The following is a 24,940-nucleotide window of genomic DNA, read 5'->3' as shown; positions in this document are numbered from 1 at the left end:
TGAATAAATAAAATCTTGTTTAAAAAAAAGTAATAAATCGAATACAAATAGAAAATGTTCAATTTCCCTTACAAGTTAGTAAAAATAATTTACATGAAAAAAAATTGCCCACATAACTTTGAAGTTTTCTCAACCACTATGAAAGCCACGTTTTAGTACAAGACAGCCTAATATATTTCTAAATTTACTGGCCACGTTCGACCCAGACTACTACTATCACACCTTTAGGTATATTCACTAGTTAATTCCCTCCCCACCTCACTTCTCTTCAAAAATGTTCCTACTTTACAGGTTTGTTCCTCCAAATGAACTTGAGAATATTTTGTCAGTTTCAAAAGGAATTCAGGTTGGAATTCCATAAAATATCAGCCAGATGACCTTATGCAAATTACTTAATCTCTCTTTTGCTATTTCCCTCAGCAGTAAGTGGAGATAATAGTACTTACCTTGTAGGTTTTGTATGAGAACTAGAGAATTAAGACTATAAGGTACTATACTAGAAAGATAGTAACTATATTAATTGCTCAAAAGTAAAAAACTATTATTACAATTGCTCAATAAGTGTTTCCCAGATCGTGCTCCCACAAAATTCAAAAGCCCTTTAAGATACACCAAAGGGTAGCATAAACCCTAAAGAGTGATATGAAAAATACATAATGTATGCTTCTTTCATTTCACTAAAGACCTTGACCTCTGGTCAAGTGAAGGGCTGTAGCTGGTAGAAGAGTACCAAAGGCTGGTGGCAGGGAGCCTCAACTGTTTTACAAGAACTGGCCCACCAAGTGGAGAAGCCTTAGCAAGTCCCTTCTAATTACTTGTGTTCCCTCATCTCCAGGTATAACAATACTAACCTCGATTTCTTCTTCCCAGGAAATATACAGGGACTAAACGTCTAAAAGAATAGTTTTCACATAAGAAAAGGGGCAAGTATAGAATACAAATGCTATTGATAAATATGGATAAATGTGCTAGAATATTATAACAAATTACCACCACCAGATTTCCCACACATTGTAACAATGTTGGGATAAGGAATTGCTGTGAAAAGATGGAACTGTCTCATAATTGTGAATAGTTTGCTCACTGTTAATTCCTTTGTTACCTGCATAACATTGGGGTAAGGCAGAGGTAATACACCATATGAAGGACCTTAAAAAATAATCTATACACAGCTAAAATATAAAGGAGAAAATGAAAGCCAAGAGTGGCAACATGACTTGTTAATTACAAAAGTAGCCAAGGCTTAGATAAACCCCAGGCCTCTAACTCCCAGACGTCGGTTCATTCCACCACACCATACAGGTTCTCCGCGAGGCTTGACACGCTTTCATGTGGGAGGAGTAAAAGGAGACAATCTGGTCGCTGCAAAACCACAGAAAAGGCACAGGACGGCGCAGTCGACGGCACGTGACTGACTACGCCTTCCCCTCTCCCATCCTCCCCCTTCCCCGCGCCAGCAGCACGCGCTGCCAACCTCATCATGTGACCTTCACGCGGCCCCAGCGCTCCCCTTGCTCGGCGACTCTTTCCAGCAGCCATTTTGATGAGAACTTGTCGTCCGTGCTCACAGCGGTGCTGAAGACCGCGAAAACCCGTGGCCAGATTTTACAAGCTGCATAGGCGCTTCGAAAAAAAGCTCCAGCCGTCAGGGCTGAGCTGAACCTCACTGAACACGTCGCACTCCGGGGCGCCGGGGAAAGCTGTGGGTGCACCTCAGCCCGCGATTGGCTGTGGCGTCCACGTGATGACTTTGCCCCCCTCAACCTTCTCCTTCCCCACTCCCACAAAATACACCCAAACTGACTCTTTAACACCTCGCGCAAAGTACACGCCACCGGCGCGTGGGGATGGACGGAACGCGTGGCAACCAAGGCGCCTGCGCGTACCTGCCGGGCCGATCGGAGCGGACCCACGCGCCGTCCCGCTCCGCTCACGGGTCCGGGAATCCTCGCGCTGCTGAACCACCCGGCTACTCATTGGCTGCCAGCTTTAGTCACGTGCAGCTCAGTCCTGCCCCTAACCGCTAATCACCTGGCACTGTGCTCGAAGCGGCGCCGAAAGTCATTCGCACGCGGAAAGGGAGGACAGTTAGAGGGCCTCCTTTTCTGCCGTTAGGGGGTTGTACTCATAAAGGAAAAACGAAAAAGCAAGGTCTTAAAACCAAGAAAGCTCACACCTACCGGTTTAACTTCGCGTGCCCCTCCAGGAACCGGGAACCATCGCCCTTGGGCGCTCCCCGATGCACGCCGGGATACGTCTGGCGCCCCTCGGTGTGCTGCAGAGCATGCCGGGAAAAGCACCTCTCTCTCCTGATTTCCTGGCTCTCACCTCCGGGGCATTCCTTTCGTGTCCCTTTGAAAGCCGGTCCTCGGACTCAGAATAAAGCGGTTTGAGTAATTATGGGAGTGTAACTGGATATAACAGGCACTTTTAGTCACCTCCTCCTTACTTTTTCCATCTGTGTGGTCTTGGGGAAACTGCTTAACCTTTCTTGGAGAATGTATTTAGTAAGTGCCTGCTGAGTGCCTTTGGGAACATTGCAAAAAAATAGCAAGGGTATTTGCTTATTAGTAAACTACCAGTCTTTCCTGGTCAGTGGAAAACAATGCTAATCTACGTACAACTTCAAACCCCACTTGGGAGTAGTTAATACCTAGAATTTCTCTTGGGGCAGAAGATCAGACCTTTCTGGTGAACTTACGACTGGAAAAAGCATTTGAGATATCGCTCCTCGACAGTTGACTGACTTAATTATTTAAAACTCCTGATTCTCTAATCAAAACGAAAACACCACTCTTGTTAGGGATGGGGGGGCAGGGGAGGAAGGAACAGGAGGCAGGAGGTTTTTAAAGGGGCCATAGATATGGCCCTGTTACATTTTCTGGCTCAAGCTAATACTAGCTATGGTATATTGCAACCGAGAAAAAAGGTGGTCTCACATCAAAGCAAGTTAATTTTGTACTATTCACAGATCAACCTCCAAATAAAAACTTAACATTCTACTCCAGTGAAGTCCCTAATTAAAATAATTTATACCTCTTCTGCTTTGAACTTCATTCCTCAATTTTGCTGATTTCAAAATTTTATTTCATGCCCTGATTGGTGTGACTCAGTGAATTGAGTGCCAGCCTATGAAAGGTCACTGTTTCCATACCGAGTTAGGGGATATGCCTGGGTTCCAGGTCAGGTCTCTAGCTGGGAGTGAGCTAGAGGCAACTGATTGATGTATCTCTCACACATCCATTTTGCTCCTACACATAGATGTTTCCCTCTCTTCCTCCCTTCCCCTCTCTCTAAAAATAAATAAAATCATTTTTAAAAAAACTTTGTGATTTTAGTTCATAAAGAAATTATTGAGATTGGGGAATTAGAAATAAAATGTTCCTTGATTTATAAAATGGATACTACCAAGCTGAAACATAATTTCAGTCTCCCTTTTCAGGCTTCAAGGTACTTGATGAGCCTAATTAATTTTCAGAAAATTATTTCCTGAGTAAAAAATTAAAAGAAAGGTATTAAACTTCTGGGTATTTATCCATATGGCTTCTCAGACTTTTGGCTAACATCAAATGTAGTATCTTTTCTTATCAGTCTAAACTTTTGGTTATTTATTCAAAGAACACAAAAACACTAATTTGAAAAGATATATGCACCCCTATATTCATTGCAGCATTATCTACAATAGCCAAGATATGCAAGCAACCCAAGTGTCCATTGTGGGATGACTGGATAAAGAAGATGTATACATATACCTGCACACACTCAGGCATAAAACAATGAAATATTGCCACTTATGACAACATCGATGAACTGTGAGGGTATTATGCTAAGTGAAATAAGTCAGATGAAAAAAGACAAAAACCATGTGACTTCACTTACATGTAGAATATAAAACAAAAAAGAAATGAACAAACAAAATAAAAACAACCTTCCCTGCAGACAACAGATTGGTAGTTACCAGAGGAGAAGGTGGTGAACAAGAAAGGCAAAATGTGTAAAAGGGGATCAAATGAACAACAACAACAAATGGAATCTCGTGTAGGTATATAGTGTATCTGTATATGCTATAGTGTATGCAGATATTAAATTACAATGTACACCTGAAAATTATATAATGTTACTAACAAATGTTACCACAAAATGTAACAATAAATTAATTAATTAAATAATATAAATAAAAGAAAGGAATAAGATGATCATATAATAAACCATTATGGCCATTAAACCATATCTATGTTAAATTTAAAGTTTATGAAACACTTCAATATACCCTACTGTTTGAAATCTTAACAACAACGCTGAGAGAAAAATGCTATACTAATTTTACCATCTTCTGAGACAATGTTGAGTAGGAGCTGGAAAATGTGGGGTTTTTAAAGATTTTATTTACTTATTTTTAGACAGAGGAGAAGGGAGGGAGAAAGAGAGGGACAGAAACATCAATGTTGGTTGCCTCTCACATGCCCCCTACTGGGGACCTGGCGCACAACCCAGGGATGTGCCCTGACTCGGAATCCAACTGGCAACACTTTGGTTCTCAGGTTGTCACTGGAAAATGCGTTTTAACATATGCTCCAGGCAAACTGATGCCCAAATAGGTTTGGGGTCTATTGGATAAAGTGGAAACAGCCCAGGCCTTAAAGTCAGACCCACCCAGGTAAACTTGCATTTATTGTACTTTGACCCTGAACAGGATTTAAATTTTTTGAGGCTCAGTACCTTGAACTATAAATTGAGGCCCATCATACTTAGTTTGGGGATTATCATGCTGATTCAGAGATAAAAATATTGAGAATACCTGTCACAGTCCTTGGTAAATAGGAAGCACTCTATAAATATGACTATTACTTATTGACAAAGATTGTATTCTAACCAGCATCCTGTTCTCTCTCCAATGCAACAGATTCTTGAATCTTTTTTTCTCCACTCTTCTCTTTCTCCCCTAGACAGTGCTAGAGGCGCACTAACAGATTCTTACACTGCAGATCTCTTTTAGACTCCTTGATGACTATTGCCCATCTGTTGGTACAAATTGTTACCTTATCTCCTGCTTTCATTTCAGGAGTTTTTTTTTCCTCTTAACATATTTAAAATGCTGAACTGTAGACATTATTGAAGTAAAATGATGATACTTAGAAGAGGTTAAACCTGTGTATATCTATATGCCTTAGAATAAAAATACCCTCAAAACTCACACTTCCTTTCACTTATATAACAGTGTTTTAGATGCTCCCTTCCCAGTCTCTTCCAGTGGTTGCTTTATATTCTTCTAGTTTCATCACCAACTCATAACAAAGGGAAGGTTTATCTAAGGCAGAGTTACCTGTACACATCCAAAATTCAGTATTTCCAAATTCAAATTAATTATACATTCTTTCAACCCACACACCAACTACTACTGTATTCTCTTAAATGGGCAATAATGCCACCATTTTGATAGCACTTCCATGGGAAACCTCCGTTATCGTTAATTGTTTCTTGTCATTTGTTTTTGACAATCAATTTGTTACAAAGTACTGTGGCTTCTTTTTTTTAAAAAAAAAAACTATTTCATTGATTTCTTTTTTTAGAGAGAAAGGGAAAGAGAAAAAAACATTAATTTGTTGTTCCACTTATTTATGCATTCATTGGCTGATTCTTGTATGTGCCCTGATTGGGGATCCAACCTGCACCCTTGGCATATGAGATGATGCTCTAACCAAATGAGCTACTTGACCACGGCACAGGTTTTGTTTTTTAGTAATAAAATGAATAACTCAGATACCTGTAGAAGCATAAAAAATTCCCAGTTATTTCAATCTTTCTTTAATACATCATAGTTTCTGTATATTCCTACCACTCTTATTAGCTTCGTTTAGTACTTTTTTTTTCTCCCCCCGCCCAATCCCTGTTTAGTACTCTTAAAAGATGGTGCCCAGGCTTCCAGCTAAGGTGGAGGCATAGGTAGATACTCTTCGCCTCCTCGCACAACCAAAAGAAGAATAACAACCAATTTAAAAACAAAAAACAACCAGAACTATCAGAAGATTGAACTGTGTGGAAGACCAACAAGCAAGGAGTTAAAGAAGAAATATTGACCCAGACTGGTAGGAGGGGAGGAGATGGGCAGCCAGGGCGAATAGGATGTGTGGCAAAGGGTGGCTGCAGGACCAGGTTGGTGAGGCAGAGGCTGGTGGTCCCACATTTGCATGTGAATAAATTGGGAGAAACAACTGGTGAGGGAGACAGACTGCACAACCCAGGGTTCAGACTCGGGCAAAGAAAGCCTCAAAACCTCTGGCTATAAAAACCTGTAAGGGTTGTGGCAATGGGAGAAACTCCCAGACTCACAGGAGAGTTCATCGCAGTGACTCGCAAGGTCCTAGAATGTACACAAACCCACTCACCCAGGAATCAGCACCAGAAGGGCCCAATTTGCTTGTGGGTAGTGGGGGAAGTGACTGAAAGCTGGCCAAGAGCCAGCAAGCAGCCTTGTTCCCTCTCAGACCCCTCCCCCACAGATAGTGCCACAATACAGTGAAGTGAGTTGCCTGGCCCTGGTGAATACCCAAGGCTCCGCCCCTTATAACAGGACAGGTGAGGCAAGACAAAACATATGGCCCAAATGAAAGAACAGATCAAAACTTCAAAAGTAAAACTAAGTGATGAAGACATAGCCAACCTATCAGATGCAGGGTTCAAAACACTGGTAATCAGGACGCTCACAGAAATGGTTAAGTATGGTCACAAAATAGAGGAAAAAGTGAAGGCTATGCAAAGTGAAAAAAGCAGAATATACAGGTAACCAACAGTGAATGGGAAGGAATCTGGGACAGAAGGAAGAAATTAAATATTTAACCAGAAGAGAATGAAGAAACAAGAATTCAAATATATATAAAGAGAGGCTTAGGAACCTCCAGGACAACTCTAAACGTTCCAACCTCAGAATCATAGGGTGCCAAAGAAGAGAAAGAGCAAGAAATTGTAAGCTAATTTGAAGAAATGATGAAGGCGAACTTCCCCAATCTGGCAAAGGAAGTAGACTCCCAGGAAGTCCAGGAAGCTCTGAGAGTCCCAAAGAAGTGGGACCCAAGGAAGCACATACCAAGGCCCATAATTACATTACCCTAGATTAAAGATAAGGAGAGAATCTTAGAAGCAACAAGAGAAAAGGAGACAGTTACCTACAAAGGAGAGCCCATAAGACCGTCAGCTGATTTCTCAAAAGAAACCTTCCAGGCAAGAAGGGGCTGGAAAGAAGTATTTGAAGCCATGAAGGCAAGGACCTACATCCAAGATTGCGCTATCCAGCAAAGCTATCATTTAGAATGGAAGGGCAGATAAAGTGCTTCCCAGATAAGGTCGTTAAAGGAATTCATCATCACCAAGCCCTTATTATATGAAATGTTAAAGGACTTATCTAAGAAAAAGAAGAGCAAAACTATGAACAGTAAAAGGACAAGAAACACACAACTATCAACAACTGAACCTGAAACACAAAAACAAACTAAGCAAACATCTGCAACAGGAACAGAATCACAGAAATGGAGATCACATGGAGGATTGTCAGCAGGGAGGGAGGGGGGGAATGGGGGAAAAGGCACAGGGAATAAGCAGCATAAATAGTAGGTACAAAATAGACAGGGGGAGGTTAAGAACAGTATAGGAAATGGAGAAGCCAAAGAACTAATATGTGCAACCCATGGCCATGAACTAAGGTCGGGGGGGCATGATGGAGGGAGGGGGTGCAGGGCAGGAGATAAAGGGGAGAAAAAAATGGGACAACTGTAATAGCATAATCAACAAAATATACTGGGGGAAAAAAATGCCATCCACAACAAGATATAATGAAGTCCAGATTTAGGCAAGCAAGGCCAGGATATAGAGGAATTATTTCTGCCCTGGCTGGTGCGGCTCAGTGGATTGAGTGCCAACCTGCAAACCAAAAGGTCACTGGTTCGATTCCCAGCCAGGGCATATGCCTGGGTTGCCTACCAGGTCCCCAGTGTGGTGTGTGGGAGAGGCAACTGGTTGATATATCTCTCACACCTCAATGTTTCTCTTTCACCCTCCCTTCCCCTATGTCTAAAAATAAATAAATAAATAAAATAAAATAAAGAATTATCTCCTGTCAGGATCTCGGTACCACATCTTCATTTTAGAGTCTTTTGCAGATGTGTCCCATTTTGGCTTATATTGGACTTACTTTGTTGGTATTTAAAACTTTAGTTTTGCTAACATATTCCAACAATTTTCAAATCTTTTCCCAATAACTGTTTACCTACTGATGTAACAGAACTGGCCAGCCTGTCTTTCATGTAATTTTTGTTTTCCCTGTGTGAGGTGGGTCCAGGGAGGATAAAAGGGAGGAGAAAAATGGGACAACTGTAATAGCATAATCAATAAATATACTTTAAAAAAGAATATAAAATATGTCATCTTGTCCTGGCTGGTGTAGGTCAGTGGATTGAGCACAGGCTGTGTACCAGAGTCATCAATTCGATTCCCAGTCAGGGCACATGCCTGGGTTGCAGGCCAGGTCCCCAGTAGGGGCCACACAGAGGCAACCACACATTGATGTTTCTCTCCCTTTTTCCCTCCCTTCCCCTCTCTCTAAAAATAAAAACAAAATCTTTTTTAAAAATATGTCATCTATATTGTTTTTACAATAGACCATACAGGTTTCTAATACCCTATACTGTGAATGTTCTTAGTAAGGATAAGTGAAATAATTCTGCTAATATAAGCAAATACAGGGTTTGGCACAAATAATGCCCCTTTTTTATTACAAAATCTTTTATTACAAAATCATAAGCATGCAATTCTGTGACATAACAAGATTACACTCAAGCATACCATATGGCATTTTAGATGAAATGTTCAAATTAAAACTATAAATGATCACACCTATATTATTACCCTACCAACCACACTTAAGCAGGCCTTACTTCTGCCAGACCCTGTATATGTACAATGAAATATTATTTAGCCTTAAAAAAGAAGAAACATTCTGACAAATGCTACCACACGGATGAACCTTGAAGATATTGTGCTAAGCGAATTAAGCCAGGCACAAAAAGACAAATCCTTCATCTATGTTTCCACTTATATAAGGTACCTAGAGTAATCAAATTTGTAGAGTAGACATGTTGCCAGGGGCTGGAGGGAAGGGAAAACAGGGAGTTGTTGTTTAAAGGGCATAGCATTTCAGTTTTGCAAGGTGAAAGGCGTTCTGGGGATTAGCTGAAAAACAATGTAAACTTACTTAACACTACTGAACTACAGTCAAAATGATTAAGATGGCAAGTTTTATGTCGTATATATTTTACCACAATTTTTTTAAAAAGACAGCAGATATTTGTTGGCTGTAAGAAGGAATGAATGCACATACAAAGTAAGACTGATTTTTTTTCTTCAGTCCTCACAGGAGGATACATTTATTGATTTTGGAGAGCGCAGAAGGGAGAGAGAGAAAAAAAAGATCCATATGAGAGGGTAACAGCTATGGGTTGCCTCCCATACACACCCCATCCAGGGGGCTGGGGACTGAACCCCGAACCTTTCCATGCATACTAGGTCCAAGCAACCAAGCCATGCTCACCAGGGCCTAAGACTGATGTTTCTCTTTTTTTAAGCACTTCAAGATTTTTATTTATTTATTTTTAGAGACAGAAGAAAAGAGGGAGAAAAACACCGATGTGTGAGAAAAGCATCCACTGGGGACCTGGCCTGCAACCCAGGCATGTGCCCTGACTGGGAATCGAACCTGTGATGCTTTGGTTCGCAGCCCGCGCTCAATCCACTGAGCTACACCAGCCAGGGTCAATTTTTTAAATAGAAAAAAATACAATAAAGATGAAGATAAATGCCATCACACAACACCAATAAGAAAAAGCCTATGTCAGACAGGCCAGGGCACCTTTAAGAAACTAGAAGATAGTCACCATGACCAAAACACAGAGTGACAGTAAACGTGATGCGTGATGAGACTGAAGAGGTGAGTGCAGGCATGATGAGGGAGCTGTACCTACAGAAACCATGTGAGAGAAAGGATAGGGGTAAGAGAAAAATCAAGGAAAGACAAAAGGAAATCAGAGGGTAAGATACGAAACAGTTCAGGAGGTTGCTGAGGAGTGGAAAGAACAGAAATGAGTCTGCAAGGGCATTAGACAGAAAGCCACGGGGCAAGAGAAGAAGCAGTACAATAGTAGTGCACACAGACTGAGAGGAGAGAACCCGCAGAGCAGGTGATGGTCAGCAATACTGACCATTGCAAAGAGGGTTAGGAGGACAGGAATAAAAGAAGTCTTTGAATTGGGAGATAATGACCATAGACACAGCCATGTGAGAGTGGGGGCTGGGGGAAGAGCCAGATGGCGGAAGAACAACGAGAGAATGAGTCATGAAGACGTGGAGGCACACAGTATTTGGCAGTGAAAGGAGGAAGAAAAATGGGACAGTAGCTTAAAGAGAGTGGGGTCAAATGGAAGCCCTTCTCAAAATAGGAGAGACCCGAGTGTCTGAGAATGAGAAAAGGAAGCCAGGAAAAAGGAACCAATTCAAAATGTGACAAGAAAATAATTCATGTAATAAGTTCTCTTGGGGAGACAGGACAAGTGGAAAGTGAAGACTGAGATGTAAGACAGCCTTTTACTCTGAGGCAGAGAGACAGAGGCAGGAATGGATGGTGACAGATATTATTTTTAGGTGGAGAGGAGTTTGGATAATGGAGTTTATGTCATTAGCCTCTGTCTTCTAAGTAAAACTAAGAGATAATAAATTTATAAAGCATTCACCACAGTACTGGCCTAAACAATTTTTATATATTAATTCATTTAATCCAAGATAAGTACAGGCATAACTCATTTAATTGCACTTCATTGTGCTTCACGGATGTTGCATTTTTTAGAAATTGAAGGTAAGACCCTTCACTAGCAGAAATATTACCACTCATTTCATTAAGGTAGTCTGGAGAGGAGTCCACAGCTCATCCGGGGTCCACCTGTGCCGAGGACACGCCCATGTTATAGAAAGGAAACAGAGTCACTGAGAAGTGAAATAACTTTAGCAAGGGCACACAGGTAATATAAGTGATAGAACTCCTATTTCCACCCGTGAGATAGGAAGGGAATGAGATGATTGCTAAGATTAAAAGAAGTGGCAGGAAAGGAAGGAAAAGAGAAATTGAAGACTTGAAGAATATGAGAAAGTTTAGAATAGCCAAAGTGAAAAATACGCCTCAGAGTGCGCAACTAAAGTAAGACCTCTTCCAGAGCAGCAGTCCCATATTTTCACTCTTTCCCGTGAACCCTGCACTGGAACATTCCACAATCAGGATTTGCATAACTCCTCACTCAGTTTCGGTAAGTCAACCCTTCCTTTCAAGTTCCTGACCTCTACACCTGCCCACTGGACAGGATTCTCCTAGTAAAGTTGAAGATGGCAGAGAATTATTCTGGCCCTCAGAGATGAGGCGTGAATCCCCCATACATCTGGGCAGCTTTACTGAACCTTAGAAAGTGTGTGTTTTGTATTGGCATTAGAATTGTCATCTCAGTAGCTTCTATGTTTCAGGGTAGATTTTTTTAATTTAAAGTGAGTTAAAGAGGACCAGAGAATTTCTTGCTGAGATTGTCCCTGTAGTCCTTACCACAGGTAACAAACCTGCTTTTTCAAAATGAAATTTGAATTTGCTAAAAACTTTTTATATGTTTCATAATTATTTACATCACCAAGGAAACAGAAAAACTTACAAGAAGCCAAACTGTCTCTATTCTCTTCTTCAAATGTCAGCAGTATGTTGGCAAAGATTCTTAGAGGAGTGAGAACAGAAAAGCAACAACACTAAAAAGCCAAGAACCTCTTTATATAGAAATACCAATCAAAAAATGTCACAACCCAATTTTTATTCACAGAAAGGCAAACTGAATTCAGGATGAATTCCAGGCAAATTTGCATCATTGATATCACTTCCTCCAGCAATATGTATTAGTATTTTCACATTAAAACATTGTGAAGAACATCCAACCTTTTTAGTAATAATTCTCTTAAGGTATGAACATTCATACAATTCAATATTACAGTTCACATGTGCATGTAGAACTGGGACGATGAGGTTTCACGACTCAGAGCATAAATACTGCCATAGTTAGACAACCAATTGGGAGTCAAAGTCAGATACAAAGATGTAGAGATCCATTCTTACTAAGATGTGAACAAGGAGCAAACACAGCACAGAATGGAGCTAGGATTAAGCATGTGTCATGTGAACACGCCTACAGACGACGCGGGGAACTGTTCTCCAAATGGGAGGGGGCTGTCATCACCTCTCCCAAGGTAGCACCATGTGCCACAGAAATCATTTTCGTTTTGGAAGTGTGTTTCGATATACTGTCTCTCTTCCCTCATATCCCTCCTCCCCACTCTGGGAAACAAACTTGATGCTCTGTAACCTCTGCATTTGCTGTCAGAGGAAGGAAATGGGGTGGGAGGTAGGTCTAGATTTATAACCCCCTGTGGAGCTGAGCTGCCCCTGGCATCACCCAGGCAGGCCTGCTCTCTGACTCCTTCTGGTGGTTATGGAGGCAAGACTAGCTCCTTATAGTAAAGTGGAAAGAAAGCTCAATTGTGGACAACAGAGGAACCTCCAGTGAAGGTCAGTTCAGAAGGGCTGATGGGTAAGCCTTGACCTATTTCTTCATTCTTTGTGGACAGACTCAAGAGGAGTGGCAATAGCAACATATAATCCTTTACTGGGAAGGGACGCCTACAGTTTTCTAACTGCACTGTGTGAAAGCTCGGGGAAAGAGCAGCCGTGCCCGACACTCGAGCAGACTGAGTTTAGACTGTCAAAGCCATTACACTAACAGCTTATCGTTGATATCCAGTCACAGTCCCGGGTGCTCCACGTACGAGCAAGCAGTCTCTCATAACAGAAGGCCATCTTCTAATTACTATTTCTAATCAGAGCTAGGTGTTATGCAGCCACATGCACAAGGAATCACATATCGAAGGTCACCATATGCTCTCTGACCTTAACCTATCTGTGTGTCTTTTCAAGAAAGTTCTATATAGTCCCAAAGTTCCACCAAGCCTCTGTCCCTCCTAGCAGTACAAAAAGATACATACAGATTCTAAAACAATCTGTTTCCCTCATTACTTTTGCTTCCAGCACAGGCTCAAACCCTCTTCTTGAATGTTTATCATATTGCATTCCCTCTTTGTCACTGCCTGGCTATTTCTACCAAAGATCAGCCCTTCTTTCTCTTAGTCACTTCTCCTGTTCCTCCCTCCAGCTGGTTTAGAGTTATCTCACTCTAACCACACAGAAGGCCCTGCTTACTAGTCCACTATTTATCTCTATAGCATTTTCAAGGTCATCCCCTACACACACACACACGCAGTATTTAGATGGGGTCCAGATGGGGTCCTGGGCCCAAGTACACTCATTCTAAAAAGATATGCAGAGCCTGAATCCATAGCTCTTGGGGGGTCTGGCCCTAAAATACCTGCTTAACTAAATGAAGGGAGAGCCAGGCTGTGAGCTGTGTATATGCGACATGGATCACTGTCCATAGAACAGAAAACACTGAGAATACAGCCTCCAACTTAATTCCAGTGATCCAGCAGTTGTTTTCCAAGTTCCCTTAAATATTCCCTGCTGCCTAGGAGATAGGGAAATTCTGAAAACATACTAATAGCTCCCTCTCTGATAATCATACTGAGAAACAGAAAGCCTGTATGTTGGGGAAAGCAATTTATTTCATTGTAGATTACAGCCATCACAATTAACATTTGTGTTGCAATTTACAATATGCACAGCACTTTTATAAATGAGAGCTGATTTGATCTTTGCAGCATTCTAGTGAAAAGGCCAAAGAAATGTTCTTATTTCCATTTAATGGATGCGGAAGGTTCAGAAAGGTTTGATGACTTATCCAGAGTCCAGGAGGCCAAAAGAGAACACAAAGCAGAATAAAAGGAGGGAAAACACAAGAAAGAAAGAGATAAACTGAATTATCTTCAGAGATAATGTTGGTATCTCAGTCACTAAGATACAGGGGATCTTCTGTCAAACAAGGGCAGGGGAGTGAGAGAAAGCCACTCAACTCTACTAGTCTCCCTGCCTCTGAATTCTGAGATCCACTTGCAGAGGAACCTGTGGGTTAGCCCACGGCTCTACCCGAAGAGGACTATACAAACACTGGGCTTTATCATCAGTTCTGAGGAGATGGGCGTGTTGGGGCTGGTATGGCTATAGACTTTATCATCGATTCAAACTTCCAGCTGCCTTCCTTTCTTATGCATATTTGACAGGTCACTGTAAAAGGTTAACCAGGAACTCCAGTTAATACTGTCAGAAGGAGAACCCTGCCTTTCTGCCGCTCCCTCACACCCTCACACTCCTGATTTTTCCTGCTGCTGCTGCTGTTCACCTTTTTCTCCTCCCTCAGCATCACTTCCTCTCTTTTTTGCAGAGCATTTCTCTCTCCAGTCCTCCCTCCTCCTCCTGTTTTTCCTCCTAAGGTCCTGGAGGAACCAAACAGCTCCACTGTGAGGACTCTGAAACACAGGAACAGGTTGTAGTTGACTGACCTGGCGAAGTGGAAGACATCACAGGAAACCACGCTGGTCTCCCAGGGCTGGGCTGGAGTTTCCCCTCTGTGTTATTGGCAGCAGCTCTAGGGAGTCAGATGGCCAGATGGTCCTAGAAAAAAATCCCTGCTCCAAGGACATAAAGGCAGAGCAAATTTGATGTTAAGCCCCTAGAAATGTTGAATTACTGTTTATGGTCTTCAGAATCGGGTTGAATCTAGGCACGCTGATACCTGGAATGTGACCTAAAACTACAGGGAGGGCAATGAGGCCCATCCGAGAGCCATTAAACTCTGAACGTAATCAGGCATGCCCTGGGGTAGTGCGGGGGAGGAGCAGGAGTGCTGGGACTGGAGACTGGGAGAGACACAGGCCCCTCGTTGGAGCTAGGAAGAAGACAGCCCAGAAACTTCTTTCCCCAAAAGGAAATGGCTCAGGGGGAACTCCTCAACTCCCCAGGACTTCGGGAAGGGACGGCGCTGGACTGAACACATCATCCACATGTTTCTACTCCTACATGGTGCCAAAATGCTGTCCCGGGTTCAGCATCACAGAGTTGAGCACATGCATACATTTCCTCCTTGTGGAGAAAGATGCCCCTTCCCGTGCTGAGAGCTGATTATATTCTGATTCGATATTTGCTTTAAAATATTAGCCCTGGCTGGTGTGACTCAGTGGATTGAGTGCTGGCCTGGGAACCAAAGGGTTTCCAATTCGGGGTACATGCCTGGTTGCTGGCCAGGTCCCAAGTAGGGGGTGTGCGGGAGGCAACCACACATTCATGTTCTCTTTCTCTCTTTCAACTTCCCTTCCCTTCTCTAAAAATAAATAAATAAAATCTTTTTTAAAAAATAAAATATTATAAAAGGGCCCTGACTGGTGTGGCTCAGTAGGATGGGCATCGTCCCACAAACCAAGGAGTCACTGGTTTGATTCTAGGTCAGGGCACATATCTGGGCTGTGGGCCAGGTCTCTGGTTGGGAGCATGTAAGAGACAACCAAAGATGTTTCTCTCCCTCCCCTCCCTTCTCTAAAAATAAATAAACATTATAAAAATTTTTTAATAGAACTTTACTTTTATTTTTTAAGATTTTATTTATTTAGAGAGAGGGAAGGGAGGGAGAAAGAGAGAGAGAAACATCAATGTGTGGTTGCCTCTCATGTGCCCCCTACTGGGGACCTGGCCTGCAACCCAGAAATGTGCCCTGACAGGGATGGAACCAGGGACCCTTCAGTTCGCAGGTCAACACCCAATCCATTAAGCCACCACAGCCAGGGCTAAAAGCTTTTTTTAAAATATTATAAAACGCCTGGATGGCGTAGCTCAGTGGATTGACCTCGGGCTGCAAACCAAAGTGTCGCAAGTTCAATTCCCAGTCAGGGCACATGCCTGGGTGGCAGGCTAGATCCCTGGTTTGGGGCTTGCAAGAGGCAACCAATTGATATATCTCTTACACATCGATGTTTCTCTCCCTCTCTTTCTCCTTCCCTTCCCCTCTTTCTAAAAAGTAAATAAATAAACCTTAAAAAGCATTTTAGCCCTGGCTGGTGTAGCTCAGTGGATTGAGCGCAGGCTGCAAACCAAAGCATCGCAGGTTCGATTCCCAGTCAGGGCACATGCCTGGGTTGCAGGCCACGGACCCCAGCAACCACACATTGATGTTTCTCTCTCTCTCTTTCTCCCTCCCTTCCCTCTCTGAAAATAAATGAATAAAATCTTTTTTAAAAAAGCATTAAAAGCCCTGGCTGGCATAGCTCAGTGGATTGAGCGTGGGCTGTGAACCAGGCATCGCTGGTTCAATTCCCAGTCAGGGCACATGCCTAGGTTGCAGGCCATGGCTCCCAGAAACCACACATTGATGTCTCTGTCTCTGTCTCTCTCTCTCTCTTCCCTCTCTAAAAATAAATAAATAAAATCTTTTTTTAAAAAAAGCATTAAAAACAATGTGAGCCCTGCCTGGGTGGCTCAGATGTTTAGAGTGCAGCCCTAGCATGCCACCATTGCAGCTTTGATCCCCAGTCAGGGCACATACAAGAATCAACCAATGCATGCATAGGTAAGGAGAACAACAAATTGATGTCTCTCTTTCTCCCTTTCTCTCTCTCTCTAAAATCAATAAACTTAAAAAAAAAGAAAAAGATGTATCTTACAAGAAGATAGCATGACCCAAACTAACTTTTTTCTCCTCCAAAATTAAAAGAATTATAGAAGAAGGTAGTAGACTTATCCTTGGTTCATTAATTCAGTTAGTCAACAAGCATTTATTCAAGGCTGTAGTTCTCCACTTCTGCTATAACAAATTACCACAAACTTAGTGACTTAAAACAACACACTTTTACTACCATATAGCACCACAGATCCGAAGTCCTAAGTGGGCCTCACTAGGCTAAAATGAAGGTGTTGGCAAGGTTGTTTTCCTGGAGGCCCCAGCAGCAATCCAAGTCCTGTCATTCTCGGTTTCTGGAAGCAGCTCACATTCCTTGGCTCATGGCCCCTCCATCTTCAAAACCCATCAATGTCAAGGAGTCCTTCTCACACTCTCTCTGACATTCCCTCTTCTGCCCTCCTCTTCACTCCTGAGGACTCTTTTGATTACATCAGGTTTACCAGATAACCTCAGATATGTCGTCATACCCAGTTCACTTCATGAGCAACCTTCATTGCACCTGCAGCTTTAATTCCCCTTTGCCACGCAACCTAACATACTTACAGGTTCCTGGAATTAAAAGTGGACATCTTCAAGGAGCCATTACTCTGCCTACTACAAAGGCTATCACAGTCTGGGTAATATTCCAGAAGCTGCTCCAGAGAGCAGAAGTAGGATCAGTGAGTGGTAGGATCAGTAAAAACTGCCTAGTTTGTTATCTTATGTAAATTACAATTCAACTGAGGTTTTAAAAGTTCATACCTTGACATTCAAGGCCCTCCATAACCCTAATGTCACGGGAAAGGGACTGAGCCTGGAACGGGTCTGCTTCGAGCTGGCTGGTAGTGTGTGGGTTCTCAACTTCACGCAGGAAAGATCTCTCAACGCAGGACAGGTGATTTTGAGGGTATATTTATTAGAGCTGGGGACAGTGAAACAAAGGAAGGGCTTTGGGTGGAAGAGCAACAGGAGAGGCCTACATGGTGCTCTGCTTTGGCCCTAAAAACGTTACAGGAAAGAAGTCAGCCGTGGAAGGGCTGCTGTCAGCTCACTGCAAAGTCAGAGAAAAGGGGGCTTTGGAGACAGGTTGGGGGCAGGGCGCATGGGCCCAGGAGGAGCTGCCACTGCACACTGCTTCCCTGCTTGCAAGTCTCAATAGAACATTCATCAGCTTTATGCTGATGCACCAAAATGAGATTTATTCCCCTGACTTCATCTGTCCTTGTGAGTGGTTGGCACAAATGCCACTAATTGGATTTCTGTTATCTGTCTCCCTCAGTAGGGCGATTAAGGTGTTTAATCTCAGGTGAGAGAAGCATAAGCCATTTACTTTCAGTGTCCTTGGTTAGGGAAGATAGGATTTTGCTAGGTACTAGATTGCCCTAAACGGCCTGGCAATTTATCTATCTCAAGTAGAATATTTCCCCATTCTACTTGTCCTGGTTTACTAACCTGTCTCACTAATAAGAGTCACGATCACCACTCTTTAAGAGTTTACTATGATATATATATAACCACCAATTTTCCTCACAAGACTATGAAGCAGATATATTTCCTTTCTATTGATGAAACTAGAGCTCAGACAGATGATGAATTGTCCAGGCTCACACCTCTTGCCAGTGGCAGAGGCGGGGTCGGAGTTAAGGCTTTGTGAACTCCACAGGCTGCATGCGCACTAACCGCCAGCCTCTTCCTTTAGGACGTCCTCCACACTCCACCACGGCAGCCTGTGCTCCAGCTCCAAAGATGGTGCTCCCAAACAACCATGAGCGCCCGCCACTGCATCTCCGAAGAGCCCATTTCAAAGCCACTACCACTGAAAAGCCTTCCTTGCCCCCTCTCTCACAAGGCCTTGCTTCTTCCAGGCTCCCCTCTCTACTAATCATTTCCAATAGAGCAGTTTTCAATCTGTCTCATGGTAGGGTTACCAAGTTACCTGCTTTCAACGCATTCTCACCTATGAGAGCAGGAGCCCTTCCTCACTCATTCCTGTAGCATCACAGGGCCCTGTCAGTTCATTGCGCATTATGCATTCAGAACTGTTTTCTGAAATGCTTTGAGGCAAAACGGCTCTGTGAATTTACTCTTTGGACACTCCCTATGCTCTAAATACATACCAGGGATAGATTAAACTAAACATACAAAGAAACCAAAATGATAGTACTGAGCTCAAAATGGGATTATCATTTCTGTGACCCTGAACTAAACAGAAACACAAAGCCACGAGGAAGACTGAAGCCTCAAGTCTTCAAGGATACCGATAAGATGCAAGGGAGGTGGCCAGGCACTTAGGGGACAAAAAGTACTGCAGTCTAGAGGCAGGCTCAGGGCTTGAAGCCAGGCCTTGGGGAAGTTTCTTCACTAGCTTTTGACAACCCTGAAATAAGAGAACCCCCAGTCCCTGACTCAGTGGAAGCCAGGAGGGGACCCTGCAGGGCCCAGCTCACCAGTGAAATGCAACAGCAGCCAAAAATGCAACAAGGTCTCAGCGTGACAGGGCAGACTGGGCCCTGTAAACTCAAAACTACAAACGAAGCTCCTTCTCTGAAATTAGGAAACGTTGCTGGAAATGAAAAAATAAAATTAATTAGGATTCAGGTAAGTAAGTTCTTTCGGTTATGGCCACCGTGGAAGTTATTGCATATCCAGCTCCATAACATTCTTGTTTATCTTTTAAAGATCCATCTGTAAGCCGAATTAAATCAGCATTATCAAGGAGTTTCCTATAAACCATTTCTAGGAACAAGAAGGTGGTCAGGTCAATTTGATTTTAATAAGACATATAGGGGCTGGGCCATCAATAAAATTTTGGAATCAGTCAAACTCAGGAATCCTCTAAGCTGCTTTCTTGGAAGAGGAAAAAATAGGATTTCTCTGAATCTTTCAGGGTTAGTTTAGCCCATCTTGAGATGCCAGATAAAGGATTTTACCTGTGGGGTAAACAGAATCAGAACCTGTCCTTTTGGGAGTTTAGTAATTTCCTAGAGCATTCACATATTGGATTAGAGTGGAATCTCTAGGAAATTTTAAATAATTTAAATCAGCTTCTAGTATCTAAGACATAAGTAGAACTCTTCGTATATAGCTGGGATATTACTGTCCAAGTAAATTTATAATCCTCCCAGGTGAAAGCAAAGAGGTATACAGATACACTATAGATGTTTATTATTATTATTATTATTATTATTATTATTATTATTTTGGCAAAGGCTTTCCATGTAACTTCAAGAATCTCAAATAGGACTAGTTAAATTTAAAACTCCTTTTATCAGGAGAGAGAATAAATCCTTGAAGTATTCCAGGGCCCATTGGAACAACTCAAAAGCAGTTCTCAGTTTAAAAAGCCTCTTAAGCCCTGGCTGGTGTGGCTCAGTGGATTGAGTGCTGGCTTTAGAACCAAAAGGTTGCTGGTTTGATTTCCAGTTAGGGCACAAGCCTGGGTTGCAGGCCAGGTCCCCAGTTGGGGGCATGCAATCTCTCATACACTGATGCTCCTCTCCATCTCTTTCTTCCCCCCTGACCCTCTCTCTAAAAATAAATAATAAAATCTTTTTTAAAAGGTCTCTTAAAATTTAAACTTTGGGAAGCTTGTCAAACAAAGTTGCCCAAAATGACCATAACATAAATCTTTTTTGTAAATCTGGGTAAAATAAACACATTTTAGGGTAATAACTTTAAAAGGCATCCAACTTGCTCTGGTTCGTGTGGCTCAGTGGATTGAGTGCTGGCCTGCAAACCAAGGGATTGCTGGTTCGATTCCCAGCAAGGGTACATGCCTGGGTTGCAGGCTGGGTCCTCAGTACAGGGAGTGCAAGAGGCAATCGCACATTGATGTTTCTCTGTCTCTTTCTCCCTCCCTTCCCCTCTTATAAATAAATAAATATTTAAACCAATCAATAAAAAAAACATCAAATACCCTAGCTGGTGTGGTTCAGTGGATGGTGTGCCAGCCTACAAAGCGAAAGGTTGCCAATTCAATTCACAGTCAGGACACTTGCCTGGGGTGCTGGGGCCAAGGTCTGCTGTGGGGGCATGAGAGAGGCAAGCATTCGTTTAATATCTCACACATTGATGTTTCTCTCTCTCCTTTCTTCCTTCATCCTCTCTTTCTAAAAGTAAATAAATAAAATGTTTTTTAAAAATAAAAATAAAAGGCAGCAAACTTAAATCGTTTTTTTAAAGGTTTATTTATTTATTTTCAGAGAGAGAGGAAGGAAGAGAGGGAGAGAAACATCAATGTACGATTGCCTCTCACAAGCCCCTGCTGGGGACCTGGCACACAACCCAGGTATGTGCCCTGACTGGGAATCTAACCAGAAACCCTTTGGTTCATAGGCCTATACTCAATTCACAGAGCCACACCAGCCAGGATTTAAACCAGTTTTGTTATCAATAAACTTGTCCAGACCACAAGTCCTGCTTAATCTATATAAGTGTTTAATCTCTTTAAGAGCCAATAAAATATTACACCCTGTAACACCATCTGGAGGCAGAACTATACCACATGTTTAATACACAGATGAACACGTCACAAAGACCATACACGCAGTCTGAGCTACTGATTTAGGTCGAGAAGATGCAAGATTTTCTCATTGCTTTTGATAATACTTAAGAAGACTGAAAAGGGGAGGAAGGGTACTAAATGCAAGCAGGAAGACCTGTGGAGACTTTCAGCGGGTGTGAATGAGTGGTGGGAGCAAAGGAAATCCTCAGTCTGCGGAATGAAGCATGGCTGGGGATTTTTCTTCACAAACGGACAACTTTCACAGAATTCTATAACCTTCACAACCTTCTACAAACCTTTTTACAACTTTTATATTTTCACAACCTTCTTACCCATTCAGAAATGATCTTTGGAACAACTCACTTTCTTCCTTTTCCCTCAAAAGTATGTCCATCTCACGCCTACTAGTACCAGAACCATACAACTGCCTTCCAACTTCATTTGAATTTCACTTTTAGAAACCTCAATTTCCAATGATAACCAAAAATAAGCCAGTAAATTGACTTTTTAAAAAAAGATTTTATTTATTTTTAGAGAGGGGAGAGGGAGAGAAAGAGAAGGAGAGAAACATTGATGGGTTGCCTCTGACATACCCCCAACTGGGTTCTGGCCTGCAATCCAGGCATGTGCCCTGACCGGGAATGGCTCCTCTAAGGGCAAATACACTCAGGTTCAAGAAACACACTTCCAACAAAGACATTTATTAACAAGACCTTCATTGCAGCTCTTCTCTAGCAATCAGTGTTTCAGCATTTATTATTATTTTAAAATTTCTAGATATTGAATAACTTTTATCAAATTTAACAGTAGCTAAATTACATTGATTTGTTCAGAAATGGCTATGGTGTTTCAACCCATTTGATAAGATTTACCTTCCAAAAATTTGCATTTTAAAAGATGGTCCATATAAGAGTTCTTGGAGCCTTGGCTGGTGTGGCTCTGTGGATTGAACGCCTGTTAACCAAATGGTGGCCCCTGGATTCCCAGTCAGGACACATGCCTGGGTTGGGGGCTTGTGGGACGCAACTGATGGATGTTTCTCTCACACATTGATGTCTCTCTCCCTTTCTTTCTCCCTCCCTTCCCCTCTCTCTAAGGAACAAAAAGGTAAATAAATAAGATTTAAAAGAAAAAAAGAGGTCTTGGAGACCAGGTATTTGCATTTCAAAGACAGACTTTGTGGTTTCAGAGTTGCTGAGAGGAGTGGGGTGTTGGCATTAATTAGCTTCAGAAGCCTTTTTTGGCTAGGAGATAGTCTCTAAAATTGCTTTATTTTTTTTTTTTTTAAGATTTCACTTATTTTTTTGAGAGAGGATAATGACGGGAGAAAGAGAAAGAACGGAGTGTTGCCTCTGGCACGCCCCCAACAGGAGGAGGGGGTGGTTGGTCTGAGACCCAGGCAAGTCCCCTGACCAGGAATCCAAGCGGGTCCCCAGTAGGGGGAGCGCAAGAGGCAACCACGTGTTGATGGTTCTCTCCCTCTTTCTCCCCCCTTTCCCCTCTCTGAAAATAAATAAAAATCTTTTTTCAAAAAGAGTAAAATGATAGGCACATACTTCTTTTACATAGGTAGGTACGAGATAGCTAACAGTCGGCAATTAGCACTGTAACAATAACAGTGAGGGAATTGTGGTCTCTGCTGGTGTGGGTTGTTGTGCCCCGGTGGGGGGGGGGGGGGGGGATTTGGAGAAAGGGAAGTTACCTTGCTATTCCAAAGGTATTTAATCACAGATGCAAAACGACAACAGACAGGCTCACCTAAGGTAAAGATTGGTTACTTTAGGTTTCTGAGTTTGTAAGGCTGCCGTGCAGGCCCACCCTGAACTTGCCAAGTTTTGTGTATTGCCTCTTTTTGTCCACAATAATAAGTAAATAAATAGTTTTTCAAAAGGGGGACCCATGATTTGATTAAAAGAATAGAATTGAAAGAAGGCTGCACAGTTCCAGTAATACCGGGTGTATTTCTAGAAGACACTACTGATGCATGGTAAAGCTCAGCTTCCATGAGGTTAAACCCTTTCCTCATCCCAAGTGTGCAACATAGGATAATGTGAGATAGTGCTGGTAGAAATACTTGCGGCACTTTTAAAAAATCCTCACCCAAGGATTTTTTTTTTTTTTTTTTAGTTGATTTGAGAGAGAGGAAGGGAGAGAGAGACAGAGAGAGAGAGAGAGAAACATCAATGTCAGAAACACCAACCAGGAAGATCCAATCTGCAGCCTAGGTCTGCGTGCTGACAAGAATCAACCCCACGGCCTTTTGGTGTAGGGGTCCACAGCTCCAACCTGCTGAGCCACCCAGAGAGCTACTTGCTGTATTTTATAATGGACATGTGAGCAAGTAACAGACAATTCTGGCTCTCCTTTTTTTCTCAACTATAAATTTCAGTAATTGGACTAAGGTACCTCAAGGTCACAAATAAGGAAGTGTGGACTGAAAAGTAACCAGGGAGGGTGACCTGATCATAAAGTCCTAACTGATCAGGTCAGGGTGGACAGTCACGCCTCAGGTCTATAATTACCCTAAGTAAAAGGTTATCTTTGCCTTAAGCAATCCTTGTCTATTGTTTTTGTTTTTCTATTTGTTAACACACCTTTGAAATGCCTCCTCTCCAGATACCTCAGCAAACCACCTTCCACGGTGCACATTATCTTAACTATTCTGTAATCCAATTTCTGCCTTATTTTCTCCCAACTGTATGCCCTGGCTGGTGTAGCTCAGTGGATTGAACACCAGCCTTCAAACCAAAGGTCTCTGGTTCGATTCCTTGTCAGGGCACATGTCTCCTTTGCAAGCGAAGTCCCTGGCCAGCTGGGGTACATGTGAGAAGCAACAGATTGATGTTTCTCTCCCTCTTTCTCTCTCCCTTCCCCTGTCTTTAAAAGTAAATAAAATCTTAAAAAACAATCAATCAAAAACCTGCAAAGCTGTAGTCCTCCAGAACGTATTTGAGATCTAGTTTTCTGGCAATGCCATCAGTTTGACTCAAACAAACTGATAAAAGTTCTCTACAGGTTTGGACATGGACAAAGTAGATTTAAATGTTTTGAGGGTCTCATTTAGTAGTTTCATCCAGTTTACATATTGACATCACACATAATATTTCATTTTAATTTTAATAAAAGATTGCTGCTAACATCTTGTAAAATACATTGAAAAATTATTTGTAGCCCTGGCTGGCATAGCTCAGTGGATTGAGGGCAGGCTGCGAACCAAAGTGTCGCAGGTTTGATTCCCAGTCAGGGTACATGCCTGGGTTGCAGGCCATGACCCCCAGCAACTGCACATTGATGTTTCTCTCTCCCTCTCTCTCTCTCTCTCTCTCTCTCTCTCTCTCTCTCTCTCTCTCTCTCTCTCCCTCCATTCCCTCTCTAAAAATAAATAAAAATCTTTAAAAAAAATTATTTGTTGAACTGGATGTATGGTCTTTGGCTTTTGCAATTTCCTTCTACTCTTCGTTTATGTGTTTGCCCAGTAAGTAATTGCAGACCTCTTTTCCAGGTGGCGTCCCCACAGGTACAGCCACCTGGGTGGGACATCTGCGAGCCTCCACTGTGCATAGGTGGCTCCCCTCCCACTTAGCTCTCTCCTTCTCTGTTGTCCCTGGCACTTAGCTGTCTATACCAATCCCTAGCTCTTTCTGGACAAACTGGGGACGCTTTGTTTCCAGAAGCGTGCGCTCCCTGGGTGGAAAAACTGGAGCTGACAGTTCTT

At 42.4% G+C, this 24,940-nt stretch overlaps 1 long non-coding RNA gene across 1 annotated transcript; it reads right to left on the bottom strand.

Moving 5' to 3' along the window:
* On the bottom strand, window positions 1-24,727 carry LOC118501958. The gene is made up of 4 exons (XR_004904618.1): window positions 24,717-24,727; window positions 16,861-16,865; window positions 13,254-13,264; window positions 1-187 (listed from the first exon to the last, which is right to left on the bottom strand). It is a non-coding gene; the product is annotated as an uncharacterized LOC118501958 (long non-coding RNA).
* Window positions 24,728-24,940: the final 213 nt, after the last annotated feature.

The sequence above is a fragment of the Phyllostomus discolor genome, chromosome 1 (genome assembly GCF_004126475.2).
Source record: "Phyllostomus discolor isolate MPI-MPIP mPhyDis1 chromosome 1, mPhyDis1.pri.v3, whole genome shotgun sequence".
Classification (NCBI taxonomy): Eukaryota; Metazoa; Chordata; class Mammalia; order Chiroptera; family Phyllostomidae; genus Phyllostomus; species Phyllostomus discolor.
Note: the sequence above shows the minus strand (reverse complement) of the source record. Positions and strands in the feature narration are given on the sequence as shown.